Source organism: Pipistrellus hanaki, assembly GCF_964339955.1.
Source record: "Pipistrellus hanaki genome assembly, chromosome: 1".
Taxonomy (NCBI): domain Eukaryota; kingdom Metazoa; phylum Chordata; class Mammalia; order Chiroptera; family Vespertilionidae; genus Pipistrellus; species Pipistrellus hanaki.
Genome location: NC_140503.1, coordinates 120,367,323 through 120,375,762, shown reverse-complemented (window position 1 = coordinate 120,375,762; position 8,440 = coordinate 120,367,323). Strand labels below are relative to the sequence as shown.

Genomic DNA, 8,440 nt, shown 5'->3' with positions numbered 1-8,440 from the left:
ATTTGCAGAGTTTTGTTGAGGATTTTAGCTCCAATTCAGTTGTAAAAGTTGAATATTATCATTTTGATAATGAATAGCCATAGCTCAACTTAGTGAACAAAAATTAGTTTTAAGTTATAGTGCTGACTTGTGGTCAAGATAGCAGTGTAAATAAACACATTACTCACCTCCTCCTATAACTACAGCAAAACTGCAACTAAACTACAGAACAACCATCCTTCATAACTGTCTGAAATCAAGCTGAATATAAGTCCTACAAGTAGAAAATTAAAGAAGAAGCCCTGTGGAGACTGTTCGGAGGGAAGGAGACTTAAAACCCACTGGTTCCACAACCTCATATGGTGGACAAAAATCAGGATGGATATCTCCACTGCAGAGGTCTACCCCTACGGAGCAAAAGGTCCAAGCCCAGATCTCCCACCCTACGGACCCAATGCCAGGAAGAGAATTCCCCATAACTTATGATTGTAAAAACTATTACGGATTGAGACTGAGAAAATCATAAGCTGCTGGAGTCCCAGCTAGTGCCTCTTAAAGGGCCAGCACACAAACTATCTAGGATAAACTCTCTGAGCACCACCATGGAGACAGCAGCTTGAAAGGCTCCAGAGACATATGGGGAGAAACTGAATTGACCAACATCAGAATAAGTGGCAGCTTTCTCTCAGACTGAAGTGCTGGCAGAGGCCATTGTTCCTTTGCTGAGCCCTCCCCAACCACTAAGCCAGCAGGCAAGTGCCATATCTGAGACTTCATCAACCTGGCTCTCACTGTTTGCCACAAGTTGGTTGTTATAGAATAGTCATGGGGATGCATAAGAAATATAGTCAATAATTCTATATAATAAAGAGGTAATATCCAAATTAACCCTCACAAGATGGCTGCCTACAAACAGGTGGGCAGGGAAGTTAGTGAGGGATGACCAAACAACTGAACAAGCAGGCTGCATGAGGCGACCAGGCCAGTGTGTGTGTGTGTGGGGGGGGGGGGGGGGAGAGGGGAGTCCATGAGGGCTAACCAGGCCGGCAGGGGGGCAGTAAGAGACAACCAGGCCAGAGGTGGGGGGGAGTTGGGGTGACCAGGTCAGCAGAGGAGGGCATTTGGGGACAACCAGGCCAGCCGGGGGACAGTTAGGAGTGACCAGGCTGGCAAAGAGGGGGCAGTTGGGGGCAACCTGGCCAGCAGCGAGGAGGTGGCAGGGGAAGGGGTGAGCCAGTTAGGGGTGATCAGGCTAGCACAGAGAGGCAGTGAGGGGCAATCAGGCTGATGAGGGGGACAGTTAGTGGTGACTAGGCAGGAGGCAGGCAGGCAAATGAACAATTAGGAGCCAGTGGTCCAGGATAGTGAGAGGGATGTCTAACTGCCATTTTAGGCCTGGTCCCCGGAATTGGATCTAAACCGGCAGTCGGACATCCCCCATGGGGTTCTGGATGGGAGAGGGTGCAGGATGGGTTTAGGGGACCCTCCTCCCCCCTCCTGCACAAATTTCATGCACCAGGCCTCTAGTATGCTAATAATTATGTATGGTGTCAGATGGTTGGGAGATTTATCAGGACAATCACTTAATAAGTTACTAGTATGTAATGTGTAATCCCTGGGGTATACACCTGAAACTAATTTATGTCAACTGTAATTAGAAATTAAAAATGATAAGATAAAAAATTACAATGACAATGGACCACTAATAGGAGGAAATTTTTTATTGCTCTTTATATATTGCAGTTCAGAGGAACCCTTGTTCCCATGATATCTTGGTCATTTGGACAGTAAAAGAATCGGAAAAATACTGTTTTTTGAAATCTTGTCAGCCATTGGTATTTCCCCCCCCAGAAATTAATGACAAACAACAGGGCTGACAAGAGCAGCTCTGACTTTACTGATCTGGAACCTCTGTTATCATAGCCATGCTCCAAAGCTGTCTTAAATGTCTGGTCAAGTAAATCTATTATTCTTCTACCCATAGTGAATATAGCCTGTGAATCCTCCAACCTAGTGATAGAAAGAAAAATTATTTGTAGTTGGTTCTTTTTAGGTAAAATTTCTTTAAAGTCTATAGAGATTTAGACTCTAAACAAATTCTGCAATGTTTATACCTCAGCCCAATAATAAATTTTGTACTGCAGAGGAGATGGCTCGTCTGACCCTTGTAGGGATGTCGAACTCAATCAGAGAAGGGGCCAAAATCTAAAATCCAGCCTAAATCGCGGGCCGAATGGTTTACTGAACAGTCATAAACTGACAATGTCATAAACTGACAGCGGAGTGCAGTGATGACAGCGTGGTGCGGGCCACATTGCAAGGCCTGGCGGGCTGGATTTGGCCCGCGGGCCTTGTGTTTGACACATGTGCTTTAGAGTATCCATTCTCAGGAAAGATTCCTGTTCTCAGTGTCAACCTGCGGACCTGGTCTCTCAGGGTGAGCAAGGTTCCAGCACCATGCTCATGTCTTCTCCATTCAAAATGCATTTCTCGTGTTTTGGCTAGAACTAATATGCTAACTAATTCAGGCCAAGGCATAGTGATGAATAACTTTACATGGAAATTTTGAAATGAGAAATCTTTTTCAGCATTACTCCAATCATACCACATGGGGAGTTCTTTATTATACTAAATATTATAAATGCCTGCTCAGGAAGCAAACAGAACCTAGCATGACAAAAGAGGTTAGGCAAATTATAGCAATGTACTGAATGGAATATTAAGTGTTCATTAAAAATGATATCCATAGAGATTATATAGCAAGTATGCAAAAAATATGATTTTAAGTGGAAGTTATAGATATAAAATTGCACTTACTTTAGGATTATGTCTACTAAAAGTATGTATGGATTTAGCTAAGGACTGGGAAAACATAAAAAATAAATGTAATTTGTCACATGTTCAGATATCTTTCTTTTAAATTTTTCATTAATTTTATAGATACTTTAAACTTAAAATGGTGTAATTTTATTTAATGTCTTCAGTAGTGCTATAGTAATATGTTCTGTCTTCTAGGTTTTCTTTTTTAACTACTCTTTAGTCTTCAAAATTAAGTCTTATATGATGATATTTTGGCTATTCCAATATAATGTATTTTAAGATCTATTACAAAAAGTCTAACAAATAGCTTACCTACTAAAACTGGAATATTTTAAATTATTAAAGGCAAATAATTTTTATATTAGTGTTATAATATATAAAGCTCATTTGGAGAATTTTAATAATCTTCTTGTAATATTTATTTCATTATGGGTTTATTGAAAGCAATTCTTATCTCAATCTTTAATCATTTATTTATTTTGATTGTAACATTTACTGCTAGAGAAAACTATATCTTTATCAAATATTTAGAATCACCTAGAATTCCTCCATCCCCAGGATTTATTTGAAGCGGCAGGTTTAATTTATCTTCTGTCAAACTGTACCTTGAAGAGATATACATCACAAAAATCCTATGAAATCTTGAATCTGTGGCCATTAAATGTGTCCCTTTGGTTGACATTTTATTTTGGCTGCAAGTGATTTTAAATATCCAATAAAAATATTGATTCTAATGTCATATTCATACGATTTTGCCACAGAGAAAACACTTCTATATCATGGTTTTAGAGCAGTTTAAACACCCTTTCCCAGTATCCCCCCATCAAATACAAAATATTGATTCTACCAAACTAGGCTCCAAAAGATAATTAGAAGAGTCAAAAATAAATTCTGCTTTTGTGAAGAAGTGACCAAAGGGCACTAGTGCTGCTCACTCTCTGGTCTAGGACTGTTGGGGCAGGGGAGGCCTCCTGAGTGCTGTGGAGGAAACTGAAGAGTGACTGTGTATCTCAGCGGTGATGGTCCATTTCCCACTAGAACTCCAAGTAGGAAGAGACTCTTCTGACAAAAGAGCAGTTAAAGTGACCCTTCTGTTACCCAGCATGAGCTCAGCAAAAGAGCATAGAATTCTCAGGGTGAAGAGTCATGAAGTCGATTCATCATGTTGCCACAACCAGCATTTTATAGATTATAAAAGCAAACAATTCAATGCTGATAAACTAAAAGCCACTTACTATTTCTTGCATTTATTCACTAAAAAAAAATTTATTGAGCACCTCCTATAGGTCAGGTATTCTTCCAACACTTAAGCTATAACTGCAAAAAAAAGATAAAGCCCCTGCCATTAGGGAGTCTATATTGTACTGGAGAAAGTCAATGATTAACCATCTGAATCAATGGGTATAATAAGATTGATATGTGCTCAAAGGAAAACAAAGGTGGGTCAGAGGATGGAAAGTGTTTAGAAGGCTGGCAGGTCTCCTATGTTTGATGGAGGTTCGGGGAAGGATTCTTGGATTAGGTAACATTGTATGGAGAAGCTGAATGAAGTGAGAGTTGAACTGTGAGGTTTTTGATGAAAGTGCTTCAGTCAGAAGCAGCATAATTTGCCAAGGCCCTAGGGGACTTAGCATTACTGAGGAGGCCACAGGAAGCAAGATTGACTGAAGGAGAGTGAGGTCAAGATAGATAAGGGACACAGATAGAAAAACAGGTAAAGGCCATTTCATAGATGTCGTTAGTCGCCATGGCAAGTACTTGAGCTTCCATTTTGAGTAAAATTGTAAGTCATTATTGGGACAAGGGTAAAGCACGATCACAGAGCAAGAGGGGAAGCTTGGAGACAAATTAGAAACCTATTGCAATAGGTCAAGTGAAACATGATAGTTACTTGGACTAAAAAACATCTCATTGATAACTCATTAGGATATATTTTGAAAACAGAGCTGACAGGATTGTCTGATATTTTGAAATATATGGTTTAAAGGAAGGGTAAATAACTTTTTGAGAGTCAATCTCCGGGTCAAGATGAGGTAACTCAAGTAAGTGAATATACTAAGGTGATCAGACGTCCCGCTTTTGGTGGGACAGTCCCAATTTTTAACAATTTGTCCCGCAGCGTTTTAAAAAATCGGGACTGTCCCGCCAAAAGCGGGACGTCTGGTCACCTTAATATAGAAAAGATCTAAACACTACACATGAGATACTTCAATATTTGAGGTCACAAAGCCAACTAGGATCTATAAACAAATAAACAAACAAAAAAAAAAAAACAGAGATTCAGAAATTTAATGAGAACAAAAAGGAGATGATATTCTAGTGACCAAGTGCAGACACAGTTTCAAAGACAAAGGAGCAATCAATGATGTCAAATGCTGCTGCTCCATCAGTCAGATAGGGCTTGGAACTGACCATTGGGCTTAGCAACAGGGAGCAGGTGGATAAGAACACAGGTGTAGAATGATCAGAAAGTTTGGAGTGGGTTCTGTAGAGAATGAGAAGACAGAAAGTATCCACAACTATTTCAAAGAGGTTTTCTAATGCAGGAAGCAAAAAATTTAGATAAGAACCAGAGGGAGATGAAGGTCAGGAGAAGGTTTTTGGATAGGAAATATTTTGAACAGCTTTTCTATATTCAAAGATGCGAAAGATCCATCCTTATATTATCTCTTGGCAAATATCAGAGTTTGCAGCGTCATTATACAGTCAATATGCAGTTTCATTATAAAGTCAAAGAAAAAAGTCAAATAGTTTTTTTTTCTCAATTACTGCAGCAATTTTTAAAGCATACTTCTTAAGGAATCTTTAAGATTAACTCCTTTTTGAAAATGCAAGACTTTTGAAGAAAATGTATTTTTTAAACTCTTGATGTAAGACCAGCTAAACATAAAATTTAACATTTGACTTCCCCAAAAAAAATAAAATCATTTATGAAATGGAGAGTAGAGAGAGAGAAAAAACACACCTAGTGTGCTTCTCATTTTCAGGAGAGACTTTGCTCCCTGCCATTTCATGAGGAATAATTAAATAACATAATGAGTGTTGTTAAATGTTTGTATCCTTAATACAATTTATTCTATGAGTCTTTATTTTACAAAAGGAATAACAAAGCAAGTCTTTTATTTGTTTTTATTACTCAAAACAAGCTTTCTTTTTTGTTTGTATTTAGCTTTCTGACTGTGCTTGTGCCTTCAACACTTTCACAACAATTTTCTGCTCCTCAGTAAGGACAAAACCCTTGATTCTGTCACGGACACATTTAACACACATGGATCCACAACAGGCTCTGATGACATGTTTTCTCTTTTAAAACAAACTCATTAGAACTTTAGGTCTCACAGTACGGGCTCCACTAAGTCAGCCTGGAAACACACAACATGCAGATTTTGTGCTTTCTCAACCTTCTTGGTGTAAAGGTAAACAATTCTATTACCAGGGGTTCAGACAGCCTCCTTTTGTTAAAAGCTGTATTGTACGACAGCCTCTGATGGTATGTTAAATGCTGGACCATTCTGAATGCTACCACACTTGCTCAAAAGACTGAGTCTGAGAGTTCCCAGCTCCTGCAACTTACATGTGATATATACCAATATATACCAGTATATATATATATATATATATATATATATATATATATATATATATATATATATATATATATATTAAAAGCAGGAAGGCGTGTTGAGACTTTTTTTCTTTCTAATATAGTTTTGTTTAATAAATCTTTATTGTTAAGAATATTACAGTTGTTCCTCCCCCCCCCCCAATAGCTCCCCTCCATCTGGTTCCCACCCCACCCCGTGCCCTTAAACCCTGCCCCCCCGCCCACTGTCTTCATCCATAGGTGTACAATTTTTATCCAGTATCTTCCTGCACACCCCCTCACCCCTTTCCCCCTGAGGATTGTCAATTCACTCCCTTTCTATGCCCCTGATTCTATTATATTCACCAGATTATTCTATTCATCAGATTTTTAATTCACTTGATTTTTAGATTCACTTGATCTATATGTATTTGTTATTCATAATTTTATCTTTATCTCTTCCTTCTTCTTCCTCTTCTTAAAGAATACCTTTCAGCATTTCATATAATACTGGTCTGGTGGTGATGAACTCCTTTAGCTTTTTCTTATCTGTGAAGCTCTTCATCTGCCCTTCAATTCTGAATGATTGCTTTGCTGGGTAGAGTAATCTTGGTTGTTGGTTCTTGCTGTTCATCACTTGGAATATTTCTTGCCACTCCCATCAGGCCAGCATGGTTTCTGTTGAGAAATCAGCTGACAATCATATGGGTGTTCCCTTATAGGTAATTAGCTGTTTTTCTCTTCCTGCTTTTAATATTCTCTCTTTGTCTTTTGCCCTTGGCATTTTAATTATGATGTGTCTTGGTGTGGTCCTCTTTGGATTCCTTTTATTTGGGGTTCTGTGCACTTCCTGGACTTGTAAGTCTATTTCTTTCACCAAGTGGGAGAAGTTTTCAGTCATTATTTCTTCAAATAGGTTTTCCAGTATCTTGCTCTCTCTCACTTCTTCTGGAACCCTCATAATTCTGATGTTGGTATGCTTGAAGTTGTCCTAGAGGCTTCTTACAGTATCTTCAACTTTTTGGATTCTTTTTCTTTTTGCATTTCCAGTTGAGTGTTTTTTGCCTCTTTGTATTTCAAATTTTTTATTTGATTCTTGCAATCCTCTAGTCTGCTGTTGGATCTCTGTATATTATTCTTTATTTCAGTCAGTGTATGCTTAATTTCTAGTTGGTCCTTTTTCATATCCTCGAGGATCTCACTAAATTTTTCAGCGATTTCTAGAAGATTCTTGAAAAACCTTATAACCATGGTTTTGAACTCTATAGCCAGTTGTTTGCTTTCCTCCATTTCTTTCATCTGTTACCTGTTTCTTTGTCTCCACATTTTGGCTGCCTCCCTGGGTTGATAGAGTGGCTGTGTGTGCTAGATGTCCTATAGGGCCTAGTGGCTCAGCCTCCCCAATTACCTGAGGTGGACACTCTTGGTGCACCCCTTTGTGGGCTGTGTGCACAGTCTTGTTGTAGTTAAGCCGTGATTGTTGTTGGTATTACTGGGAGAAATTGACCTATAGGCCATTGGCTGTGAGAATCAGCTGTGTCTATGGTGGGAGAACCTCTGTGTTGGAGACACCCCTATGGGGCAATACTTGCTTTAGTGGGGCTTTGGTGCTCACTGAGTCTTCCCCCTGAGTGTGTCCCTTATGGATCTGAGGAGTTATAATCTGAATGGTCCCACTCTGACTACTTAGTACACTGGCTTTTGGATTTCCAAATTTAGCTCGGAATGAGGCCACCCAGCAGGAGCTACGAAGAGATCTGGAGAGTCCTCTTCTTTGTTTGGGTTTTGGAGGTGGCCAGATGAGGCCCAGCTGTCAAGCAATGCAAGCTACTGTGAGGCCTTGGGCCTTCTTTTGGAAGTTCTGGGGCTCTCTGACCCAGCTGTAGTTTGTTAGGTAATTTCAGATTGCAAAGGGCCAGGCCATTCATATGCAAAAGCCTTTGCACACAGCTTGGGTGGGACAGAATCTCAGGGAATCAACAGGGTGGAGTAAACAGCTATGGCTGATCCTCAGCCATGCCCTAAGAGGCCCCTGGGTCTCAGTGTCCTGCAAACACC

General features: G+C 39.6%; 1 pseudogene across 1 annotated transcript; it reads right to left on the bottom strand.

Moving 5' to 3' along the window:
• Positions 1 to 5,918: 5,918 nt before the first annotated feature.
• On the bottom strand, positions 5,919 to 6,313 carry LOC311620817 (large ribosomal subunit protein eL34-like; annotated as a pseudogene). The gene has a single exon. The product of its transcript is annotated as a large ribosomal subunit protein eL34-like (transcript).
• Between the last annotated feature and the right edge of the window lie 2,127 nt (positions 6,314 to 8,440).